Source organism: Aquila chrysaetos, chromosome 1 (genome assembly GCF_900496995.4).
Source record: "Aquila chrysaetos chrysaetos chromosome 1, bAquChr1.4, whole genome shotgun sequence".
NCBI classification, from domain to species: domain Eukaryota; kingdom Metazoa; phylum Chordata; class Aves; order Accipitriformes; family Accipitridae; genus Aquila; species Aquila chrysaetos.
The window spans coordinates 53,843,183-53,856,334 of record NC_044004.1 but is presented as its reverse complement, the minus strand read 5'-3'; the positions used below and the strand labels follow the sequence as shown (position 1 = coordinate 53,856,334).

Genomic DNA, 13,152 nt, shown 5'->3' with positions numbered 1-13,152 from the left:
AGAGCCATGTAAAGGATAGGTTTTGTTTATACCTGCTATTTTTGTTAAACCCAATGCAGTTATTGCTGAATGAAACATCCAGACTTCAGCATTGGTTTGTACAAGTCACCTAAAAGATACTAAAACTCCGGTCGAGGTATTCTAGACAAATCGCAATATAATGACCTAAAGGCCTACATCATTCTTTGACACGTTTCAGCTATTTACAGATGGAGCCAGATAGAAAATTAGGTGTACCAACAAGACTGATGAATTCCTAGTTTTATTTAATACTCTAGGCTCCAGGTAAAGTGGCCTCTAAACCAAGCCTGAATGCCAGGATGTACAGAGAAACAATGAAGCGAGTTTCCTTGATCTGAACTGTAAGAACTGAAAAGAACTTTAAAACCTCTATGCACAGTCTGCCTAAGAATGATATTAGGAAAAAAAAATACAATAAAATTCTTCATGCAAATTGCCATCTGGGCCAGGAAGCTGAGTACAGTACTGTTTTCATCATCTTTAATGATGCACAGTTTAGTTCAGGGGGAAGGGGGAAAGGAAATGGGACCAACCTTTGACCAGTATGACAGCAGCATAAGTAATCCCTTATTGCATTATGAAACAATTCATACATGGGGACCTGTTACATTACTGGCCTGTTAACAGTATTGCAGCTCCTTACTTTTACTTTTTTTCATTTTGTTTTACATCAGACGAGCCTATTGCTGTCATTTGTAGAGAACGGAAAAGCTGCTACAGTTTTAATATAAAACACAGGAAAAAAATACACAGCAGCTGTTCATATTTTCTAGGAAGTCTGTTACAATAATGATGTCATGGAAAAAGGCTGGAATCTATTAAAATGGATCAGACAGGCAAGCCATTCAAAGCCTTCAAACAATATGTGTATACAAGCTGCACCATGTACCTTACATTAAAATAAAAACAGGCAAAGAGTGGAGTTCCTTAAAAATATTGAGAACAGGCAATTAAGGTCATTTCATAGATTTACTTCCATAAATTCAGTTTACTACTGGAACTACCCAATAAAGCAAAATACAAAAGCCACAACCAGCTCACTGTCAATTAAGCTCATTTTCACCTATAAAAGCATTTCAATCTGTTTTGAAATCACTGGCTCAAGCTACGTAGGAACAAAGAAGCTCTCCCAGCAAAAGATTCTGCATTGACAAGTGAGACATTTAAACACCAGGTATAAAATTCAGCTCATTAGGAAGGGTGTTTTGTTGGGGTTTTCCCCCCACCTCCAACTTGGGGATTAAAGCATGCAGCTAAGGGGAGTCCTGTCCAGGCACTCCATTTGACCTGTAATTAGCAATCAAATAGTCTTCATTTATATGATGCTGCTCCTGGGCCCTAGCAAGTTTGCACCTCTTGCTTCAGCTTGCTTGCATATCACTCCAAACTGCACAACTTGCTCAAACATTATGCTTCTCTCCCCTGGGGTACATTGAAAAGAGAAGGGTTTGTGGTAGAAAACAGGTAAGTTTTGTTGTTATCTGGATGTCTCAAAAATTATCTTTATGTTCTCCCATTTCTGACAAGCTATGCCTTCCTCCCTAAGGCTTTCATTAGAAAGGTTTTTTCTGATGGTGGCCTAAATATGTCTTCCTAACACATGTAGAAGTACTTAGCACAATATGCATATACTTCTGCTAATGTGAGATCATATTTTGACCCCACATTCTTTAAACATTCAAGCTGGCTTTTTGCATATTCAGGAGCTGGAAAAGTAAAGCAAGACTGATCATGTTTAATATTTTTAAGTCTCGATAAAAATACAGAGACCCAAACAAACTGGACACAAATACCACAGGCAAAGTTTTAACTTGTATACTGGGTGGGCAGAAGGAGCAAGAATTATATTCTTCAAAACAAGAGGGGAGACCCTCAACTCAATAGCAGCCATGAATAGTTTGGAAAGTAATGAAAATTCAAATGAAAGTTAATATGACATTCTTAAATTTCTTTCTTTTCAAACTATCAAATAATTTTTTTACTTGTTAATTGTAAAATACCAGCTACAAACAAACAAAATCAGTGAAAATACGTTGAGACTCAAAAGAGTAATGAAACTACAAATTGGTTTAAAGTGATAATTCCATCAAGCCATCTGAAAAGATCTGCTTGATTACAGCCCTGGTGAGTTACGCATATGTAAGTTAAATTGCTTTCGTTATACTCCATATTAAACTACATTCAACACTACTGCTACAACTATCTCTACAAAAAAGAATTACTAGCAGAACTCCAAACCAAAATTCAAATTGCTAAGCAAACTAAACCCCCCCAGAAAACAATGACCCTAACTTCACAGACACATCCATGCTGAGGCCATTCAACACTTCTTCCTGCAACTGGGTATGTACAAACAAATTTCTGAGTTCACACAAGTCTAGATGCCAAATCAGATCTTTACTGTCTTGCTCATGTTTCCAGTCCCAGTAAAAGCAAAGCATGCACGAAAAGTATGGTTAGGCATACAAGTAGTTCTGTGCACTTAACTAAAGGCTCTAAAGATTTGAGCCAGAGTACAATAAAATGAGTTTGAATGCCTTATCTTCGGCACCCCACAGTATTCATAAATTTTGACTTTAAGCTGTTATTGGATATAATAAAATAGCATTAACATTTCAGATGAACATTCAGGGCCAGCTTATAAACTATTCAGTGATTAATGTCCTTGTCTCATGTTTTCAATTTTCATAGCTACTGGAGGTCATATGTTATGATGTCAGCTTGAATCTGGATTTCCATTTTGAGCAAATCTAATTTAAAATTATGATACTAAGGCATATGGTAAAAACTGCTTAAAAGTTCTATACCGAGTAAATTTATTCACTCTTTTACTAGGGTAGATTTCACATTCTAAAGCGAACATAGTTTGGGTGTATCTTCCCATACAGTAAACATGCCATAGGTTGAATGTGCAGGAACAGAACTCGTTTATACCGACATGCACACTTGCCAACCTTGAGTGCAAGAGGTTTGCAGGACTGGGCCAATAATAGGAAATTAATCACATCCCCAGAGTGTGACGTAAATTGAATCTGCCAAAAGGATTCAGGAGGAGGAAGAACAGGAGTCTGAAAAGAGCTCTGAGCTGGAGGGAGTCTCAGGGAGTATTTTTCTTGGCAGCTAGAGGGATGAAGATGTTTCATGGGGTCTGACACTAGTAAGACACTCGCCCCTTTATTCTGCCCTGCTCAGCAGACTGGAGGATTCCTCACCGACTTGCAAAGAGCAGTTTTATGAGACAGCTGAGCATAGACAACAGTGGGTTGCCACTGAAGGGACTACTCTGCTCTCCTCTCCCAGTCCCACCCTCACCCTCCTTCTATTTCCCTTGGACTGCCACTACTTTTCTCATGACACTGTCTACGACACCAGTTTATGAAGCTAAACCACATGAGACCTACCTCTGTCTTCTTCCTCCCTGGTCCCCCCTACCCAAAAGAAATAGGTTTCAGGTGGTTGTCCTCCCTGAGACCACTCACTATGAGCCTCATAAGAGTCAGTTCAAGAATCAGTGTAGTTTCAAGCCCAGGCCATGGGGCAACAGTTTTCTGAATATTTCCATATCCGTATCTCAGCTGCATTGGTTCCATGTGAAATATTAGCAGAAAATGCTTTCAGCTGAAGTTATTAGGTTTGATGTTATTATTTCTTCTTACTATTATATTATTATTTCTTCTTTCCACAGAAGAAATATCTGTGGAATAACCACAATTAAGTTAAAGTCCTTCTCAAAACAAAACCAAGCTCAAATGGTTTTTTCAGGTGCACAATGCATGAAGCACCAGACTTATTATTACTTTTTCTTATCATTGATTTTTCCAGTAATAAATGGTAGTGCAGATATACAAATAAAATATTTATATACAGCCTTTGAAGTACAACAGTTCCCTGTATTGGTAAAGCAGTGGCAGACACAACCAGTACAACCCACTGGAGCTACTTCAACCATCACATAAGGGAGGGCATTAAAAAAATTAAGTAGTCACTAAAACTTCAAAGATTGATTTGAATTATAAATGGTCAAGTGCTAAAAAGCTGCTACTAAAAGAGTGGACAGTATTCTATAGCATTTTACAGGCAGAATCCTATAATGTAGCATATGCCAGCTCAAAATTTTTGTATTATGCAAGTATAATTCTAAAAACAAGGAATAGTGCGGGAATTACATAGAAAAAGCATGGACCTACTCATGGCTCTTTCTGTGTTTAATTTACCAGTGCATTTTCCTCCCAAAAAGATTGAACTGACTAGGCACATAATATAAGATGTCTAAGGTACCCCCTTCTTCCAGGGAGACATTTTAAGCAGGGAGTAATCCAATGACCTTCAGAAGGTCTTCAGTGTGAAGCAGTAAAGCCATTTAAATCTATGCAGATGTACAACCAAATACAATGTATACATCCATGCAATTAAATTGGTACTATTATCGTCTTTGTACTCATTTCTACTCAGATTCAAGCAGATAAACAATAAACTAGGATATTGGAAAAGCAGGACCAGCATTTGCTTTCATGTAGTTACATATGGTAAATAGATTACTAATCTTAAAAAGATTCAAAACCAACAGCCAACAACAACAACAACAACAAAAAAAACCAAAAAAGAGTTTCTTGTAAAAGGAAATATTTCTAAACTCAGTTTAAAACCTGCTTAACATCTAGCAAGAAAAATAATCATTTTCTACAGGCATGGCAAGACAAAGATTTGGAACAGAACAGAGAAAATTAATAGCATTTTAACAGTCTTAAAAATTCTTATATACCATGTTCCTATATAAATAAAGAGTAACATAGAAAAGATTATGCTTAATTCATTTGTTTAGGTTATAAGCTTTGGAAGATAACAGATAGCTTTTTATTTCCTTAATACCTCCATGCAACTTACTGGCACTTCAATGATAACATGTCCAGTTTTATAAGAAAAGGCTACAATTTTATTTTAAACTTAACAGGCATTCATTCTTTTTCCTTTCAAAACCTAGGCATAAGTAACAAAGCACCAGAGTCTTATAAATTTTCTAACACCAAATGCAAATTAAGTCGTGAAATTGCTCTAGGAAAAGTTCCAAGAATACGAACCCAAAGGAATTTCAACACAATTTCTCAATTTCAGGCTCTTTATGATACTCAGGCAAGGTAACAGAATACGGTGCAGTCAGGAAGAGCTATCTCTGTATGGAAAAATGTTTAATTATCCATTTCAACAACTTCCTGTATTTTGTTTATAAGCTCTAAGATGAAATAGATGTGTATAAATGGAAGAAACTGAAAGGATGGCAAGGGGTCTGTAGGTTGAACAGCTCACAATTTTCATTACCTTAGAAAAGTGGGTTGACAGTTCATAACTTAAAGGGTATCTTCATATGTTATGTAAACATCTACCAAATTAACATATTTCTCTCTCCTTTACTTGCAGTCGAATGAACTGCTTACCTGCATTGTACCAGTCTGCATTAGAAGTAAAATAAGCACAACCCCCACCCCATTATGTGACAAGGTAAAACTTGTCACATTTTATTTTTATGTCAGCTGTGACTATATGGCTTTACAGCACCATCTCCAGCAAACTGGGGCTTTTCCCATAATGAGCAGAGTAATTATTTAATCTTTCAACAATCCTCCTGAAAAGCCTCAAATCCTTTTTCTTAAGCACAAGGCAGGAGTTTTAACAGGCTGTTTAAACAAAGAGCTGCTGATTTTTCGCTCTGGAGAACTACTGCTTGTTTATCCCAGGGGAGACATCAGTCAAAGAACGACAACTCAGCTTGCTGGGCATGCTATTATTTAGCAATAACCCCAAGGGGACTAGGGACATTTCCTGAACATGAAGTTTAGGTCTACCAATGCTTCTTTGAAAATATGAGATGGACAATGACAAGCAGCCTGCACCCGAGTCAAGCTGCTAAAACCTGGTGTCAGTGCTGCCCATTACTTCCAGCCACTTTCTCATCTGGCTCCCATTTTTCTGTCAGAAGACAATTCTTTACCAATCCCTTCTTGAAAGACACCGTAGGTACAAAGCATTCAAAACAGTAAGATCATCCAAACGTGCATACGTGTGTCTTTCTCAAGTAGCCTGTTTACTACAGCCTGTATCACCATGAACATCTCAAGTGATTTTTTCTTCAGCTTTTCAAAGTGTAGTTCACAAACAGCAACTGTCCTCTGCATTTACTTCATGCTGGTGCTTATTAACAGCAATGGTCTTTATAGAAAGAAAATGACTTAAATCAGTCCTTACCTGCAGAACTCTTAACTTTCAAGAAATATTACTGTCTCGCAGTTTAAGTAAGATGGTGTAATCTGCAACAGAGCAGAAAGAAATATCAGTTACATTTGATATTGTGCATTTAACATGAGCATTATAATTCAATCACACTTGAGTGAATTGACAGATAAAATTTTAACTATTATCATGGTGAGCCACATCTTTTATGGAGACACACGCCAAGCAGTAATTGTACAATATTACATATACATGCCAATAAGAGTGTGTATATACACCTTTTTCCTTTTCCAGTGTTTCTGCGCAGACATGGAGATCTAAGAGTTTTGATCTACCTCTATGCATTACTCACAATGCTTATGTTGTGGTTAGATAGATTAAAAAATTAAGGTCCTGCTGACATTGTATTTCTTGTCACTAAACAACACAATCAATTGAATTAGGTGCTTCAGGAAGAGGTGCATGATTGGGCCCAGATGCACTCAACTTCCATCAACATCTAATAAGCTCTTCAGTAACAACAAGCAAACAAAAAAACACTTAAAATACAGATCTGATTACATCCTAGTGAACACTCTGTGAAGCGTAATTATTAATTAGCATCCTGAAATGCAGCTAAACAAAACACTATGAGCCTGAGTTTCTACTGACCAAAAAAGGCTCCCCATCCAAAAAGCAGCAATCACACTTCAAAGACATTCAAGTCAAGACAGCACACATTCATATGCGCCATCGCCCACTGAGGGCAGAAGCTATGAGTTTAATCTTTTATATGTCTTGCTGAAAACACCATTAGGTTTCACATCTACTGCTCTTTAATCTGCATCTGCTGCCACACTTGCGTAAAGTTTTTCATTTATTGTTCACTGAGGACTGTTTGCTGACTTGATTTTAGAGACACTGACTTACAGTCAGACCAAGAACCTTTGTTGTAAGAGACAGTCTATATGAACACCTGCAAAGCTCAAATCTTCCTTTTTTTTTTGTTTTTTGTTTTTTTTTAACCTTCTTCAAGTTACCTACATAGGGACAGCACAAGCTGCCTCTGTTCTAGGAGAATTTGCTGGCATAACCATCATGACAAATTTACACCTGGCCTACCTAAACAGTGAAGCACTGAGCCAAATGCCAGCAGAAGAGAACAGCGGTAAAGTAACAGCATTTTGCTGCTCAAATATCTGAAGGAACCAGTGTCGAGCCTTTGTTCTCAGTGCTGGTTCTCCAAGCTGGATAGGCAACCACAAGCCTCGAATTACACTTCATTGATTCAGGGAAACTGAGCTGGTGTTCAATTTCGGTTCTGCAACCTGCACGTTGACCTGCATGTTTGTTGGCCTAAACAACGAGACTTCAGGAAACGAAGAATTTGCACTTTGTCCGAGTCTCGTTTTTGGAGAGGGGGATCTCTACCTCGAAGGTCTAGGTTGGTGTGGGAAAACTGGGAGGAAAGCCAATCATCCAGATCCAGGCTTTTGCACTACATTCCTTCACTGTGTTAATTTCTGCTCTGAATTCAATACAATCAAAATCACACACAGACGTAGAAATGGGAGGTGGTCTCAAAAAGTTCTAATTCCTTTAGCATAACTTTTGTTACCTCTGGTAAAATTGGAGGAAGACAGGGACATTACAAAATAGTTCATTCAGTAATATTTTGAAAATGTATATTTACACATTTGGAAGATTTTATATAGTCAGTCAATACAAAACCAAAACCCAACTGTTTGCAATAAAAACACATAGTTTACATGGAAGTTTCAAAAACTCATGTAAGATTACATTAATAAGATCCACAGTAATGGAGTGTCACAGTCTAAATGTAGAAATAACCTGAGGAAAACAAACAAACAAAATTGTTTCTTCAGTATTCTCTATAAAATAACTAAAATATTCCTTGATAACTTTTCATTAAGCTACATTACAGATTAAAGTTGCCCAAATGTACAATGCAAGAATTTTAATTTGGGACTCAAGAGAAGATCTTTGTTTCCATAGTGCCATGAAAACATTTCCACAAAGATGCTTATAAGGCGACATAACTTAATCCCCCACCCACCACCCAAAAAACCCATACAATATGAATAAATCAGAGAAGAATTTTTTAAGAAACAATGTTCACTTCTCTAATGAAAGTAAGAAACACTATCTCATTGTATTCATGTATGGGAAATAGAAGCCTAGAGTTTCAGTTATTTGCTTGAAACCATACAAGATATATAATCCAGTGCCTAACTCAATTCTAAAATCAGCTGCAGTACTGTTGTATTATTTTATCTTCATTTTAAAGCCTGTGTAATTTTAAAGTCCTGTTGGATTGCAACCTTGCCTTACGCCTCCAAGCAACATTTTATTATTTATTCTGGCTAACTGATTTGCCTGATTCCTCATCCACAGTCAGAAGACACATCCTGTTTGGAAAGAAAATCTAGTACTTCTGGACTTTAGGTCAAGGATACTCGTCACATCTGAGCAAAGGCTAAGACCCTTGTTTCTTTTAGAGCATTATTTCCTATATTAAGATCTTCACAAGCCTAACATTCACAACACACTTGGTCTCCTTTTTTTTTTTAAACAAAGACCTTGGAGGTCTTTCCCTTGGTTTTGCTTTAATTTAACCTTAAATAAAAAGACTTGTGAAATTCACATTTATACCCCAGAAGCCAGTTCTTGGCAATTTGCAGCTTTTTACCCAGCAATATCCGAAAAAGGCGTATGTGGCACAAGTTTATGCAAGTGTTCCATTACAATAAACCAGTATCCTGAAAAAGTCAAAAGGGCCAAAAGTTCATCACATTAGTATACTTATTGTCCATCCTGAACACAGAGGAGAACTCTCCATAAACAACAAACGCTGTCTCCAGTGACGATGACCATGCTCAGTTCAGAAATGCCTTTTTGCCTGCTCAGAGAGGACATGAGGCACCATGTGGTACCTTTATTGCAGAGACACAGATATATGCCCCACTAGTAGTAGATGGGCTGTTCAGAGTAGTTTCCTTTTCTGAAGTACCAGATAGCCTTTTATTTTATTCTAATGTCTTAGCTTAGTTTTTCCTTGTACTTCACAGCACAAGAAATAGTAGAAAACTGAGGACAAGTAGAAACCTAGCTGAGACATGGCTTCTTTTACAGTTCCTTCAAAACTAGCAACATGAAATATAAAGTTTCACCTTCTTATCTAGAATATGTAAATTTTTCAGATTCTGATCTCGGGCTGACTTCCACCAACAAGAGCGTCGTGGCTGCATGGGGAGATGCCGCTGTCCATCTGCTTTACACTGATACAAGATCGCAATCAGATCTGGGTCATCTCACCTTTGAGTTTGCCACACACATAAATTAAGAGATCACACACAATAGTGCTTGTGCTAACTGAAATCCAACTTACAGGCATAAAAATATTTTTAGCCTTTTCCCTTCCACCCACGGATGTGAAACTTATCTACATAAATAAAAGAGGAATTTCTTTATATTTGCTCTTTCCTTTAAGAAACAGAGGAACAGCATGCTGTATGTTTACCTCTATGTCTATGGAAAATAGACCAAATATACCTCTAGTATATAAAATACTAGAGTATTTTAATAGCTAAGAAGCTATTAAAATACAGGGAATATATTTTCCATTATTCAAATATTACAAATATGTGCACCTAACACTATATTCAACATAATTACAAGCATTATAGTAGTCACATGAATATGCACTGCCTAATAATTACTTTGGTGTGTTTATACATGTCACTATTCATGAGATGTCTCTGCACATCCTCCTGGATAACGTAAGGATTTCAAAATCCAGCCACTAGAAAATGCATGAATAGTGTAAAGTGCCAAGTTGTCCTTTGCCAGTAGCCACTGCACTATTCCCTTATGCTTGCAACCACAAGTCACTGGTACGCTGGGCATCACTGGGAGGTGGCTGCACTCTGTTCGTTCAGATCAAGCAGTCCTAACAGGAAGAACAATCCAGTAATGCCAGCAACTCAATATGGAATGCTGAGTTTGAATAAATTTTAGCAAGATGTTCATGGCTGAAAAATGACAGCAGGGGATCCCTGAAGGTTTCAGACTAATAAGCAGATGCCTTTCAATGGCAGAAAAAAATGGAAGTGCAAAAACTGACCCTTGTTATTCTGAATACATACACGCTGCATTACTGAACTCCAAACTGGCACCTCAACCAAAACATGATATGTCAAACATAGTTTTAATACAAAAAGCATGAAAAAAGACAGCACTGCTAGACTCAAGCTTGAACAGCATATGCCAGCTTATGTCCACAACTCCAAGTCACTGCAAACATTAACTCATCCACATGTACACAACTCAGGTACATTTCCTATGTCCTCTACCACTGTTTTCTTAGTCACAATAAACACAAAAGAAATATAATATTACATGTGGAACCAAAATTTTCCATTCAGTTTATAGAACGAGTATTCTCTCTTGCCTCTTTTCGTAATTCACTTATGGTTTAGGTTTACAGCACAGAGAGTATGTGACAACAGACAATACACGAGAAGTCAGCAGGAGCAAAAGGCACCTCCTATGTGGGTCCCTGTTTTAAAGGACATATAACCGAGGGGCTCAGGTCTACAGGGTAGATTTATTGTATTTGACTCCTGCAGGTGAGTAGTTCTCAAGTAGACAACAGTCATCTAGTTGGACCAGTAGGATATCCTTACTTTTCAGTGTTTATCTTTCTCAGTGTCTTAGAGGAGGCTTGACTATGAGCGAACACTACCCTTTCCAAAGTTGATGTGTTTATTAGCCACTGAACTAAATGGAGGATGATTAGAATGCTCTTTGTTAAATGCCAGCTGAGACAATGAAAGCCACCACTCAAAGACCAGTGTGAACAGTAAGCTACACTTCTGCTCTCTCTGACAGATGCACTCGACAAAATTCTGCAGTTCTGGGCCACCTGGTGTGATCTCTGCTTTACATTCAATAATGGGAACCATCAGGGTTTTGGAGCACATCGCTCATGGGGACAAAAATGCAGTAGCCTTCAGTATACGGCCAGATTTCCCTAACTTGGGGATTTACTTTGCTTGCCCTGAGCACAGCCAAGGCATAAACTTCCTAGGAGGGGCAGGAGGCTTTCAGGCTCTTCCAACTGTGATAGTACAGATGTACCTAAAGGGGCGAAGAGCTGACTTGGTTCCAGGTGTCTTTCCTGCATTGAACTTGCCTGGAGGAGCAAACTCAACAGGGAAGTCACAGGCAGCAGGGAAATCAACAGTTTGTTCCTCCCTGCAAAAGAGAGGCAGATTTTTCAGACGGGGTGCTGGATGCGAAGCCAAGTTTCATATTACAGGCGAGGAAACTGCTTCCTGTTGTTTGATCTTCCCACTTTAGGAAAAGAGCACTTGCTAAATATGGCATCAAAGACATTCTTATTGTCGTCATTACTTCCACCTGTCCACTGAAACACAACTCCAAATACCGGCTAAAACCTCACACCCTGGGTGGCAATGGTGCGTGCTCTTGGTTTGATGCTACGACAAGGGCAGTCTCGGTCACACCTTGAGGACTATTTTGCAGGAGATGCTGCTCTGACATAGAAGTAAAAGGTTTGCATCCTGTCCCCTAAGTATAATATTTGCTGTCTGCCCTATAAAGACCAGCATAGGACAGTAAGCATGCTGGCTAAGAGCCTGTATTATACACAGTTTGCTTTTAAATTATGAGAAAAGGATTCATTTCAAAGAAAATCAAAGTGCCTAAACACACAACTGTTTTAGGTTTCCTCTGAAGATATCAGGGCCCCTATCAAATCAACACCTCCTCTCCCTCCCTGGAAAAGCACCCTATACATATACACATATTCCTGTGATTTTTTTCAGCTGTTCAAACTTTCTATTCAGATAGGAATTTTTAGAAGAGGTTTGGGGGGGGGGGGGGGGGGTAAGGTTTTGTTTTTAACAGAGTAACATAAGATCTTTATTGGAAATGAATGTCTATAATCATTGCTGCTCCTACTGAATAAAATCAGTTCAATAAATGAACAGCCAAGCAAACAAAAGAATGCAGTAACAGTGAAACTAATGACTGGGAAATCACAAGAGAGTCATATCACCATAAAACTTTTATCAACTGTTCAAATAACTTCTGTGATTTTTTTTTCTGTAAAAGTTAAACAGAAATACACTAAAGTATCTAATTGCATAAATTTTTGCTTCCATAAATCTCCATCTCCAGTAAAGTCCATAAATTACCTGCATCATGAAAACTCAGCAAATCTGGCAGTGAACATAAAATTTGAATTCCTTCCCATCAAAAATCATCACAAAAAACCTCAAAACCATCTGAAGTAATCTATATAAAGTTTTCCAAATAAACCTGGTAACTTGAAAATAAGCAGGATCACACTTACTTGAAAATGCCTGGATCGTTATATTCTGGCTAAACCCAGAACACACGCCTATTTCCCAAGCCTGGCAGCCAAGCGACCCACAGGGCAGCCCAGAAAGAGTGGTGGAGCTGCTTTGCTTGCAGTGATTTTTCAGCGGGAACAAACTGCGTCTGAACTGCCAGCTAAACTCTGAGTGGGCAAGCACATCACGTAGTACAGGGAAGGCGACTAATTGGTAGAGGACATGAGAGCATTTCAAGGGAGGAAAAATTCATGGCCAGATGAACATCTCTTATTCTTCTGCTCCCCTACTCTGCTCTCCTCTTCCCATTCACATTAATAGAAAATATCAAACTAACAAGGCAGTACAATATATCACAATGCAGTTGTGTCACAGGACATACATTTCCCTGTCAAAATAAGGCCACATTTTGTTTCAGTGATACACGACAGCAATAACAGATTAGTCAACATACAAAATCCTAACAATAATAATGCAAAAACAACACAAGCCACGTGTTGGCTGATGTTCCCTGTAGTCTTTGTGT

General features: G+C 38.1%; 1 protein-coding gene across 4 annotated transcripts in view; it reads right to left on the bottom strand.

Annotated features, from left to right (window-relative positions):
* Window positions 1-13,152, bottom strand: part of BMPR1B (bone morphogenetic protein receptor type 1B) — a 259,567-nt gene that overhangs the window by 154,475 nt on the left and 91,940 nt on the right. For all 4 annotated transcript variants that reach the window (XM_030023205.2, XM_030023212.1, XM_030023217.1 and 1 more), the window contains one exon: window positions 6,262-6,323. The gene's annotated coding sequence lies outside the window, so the exon portion shown is untranslated. The remainder of the gene's footprint in view (window positions 1-6,261; window positions 6,324-13,152) is intronic.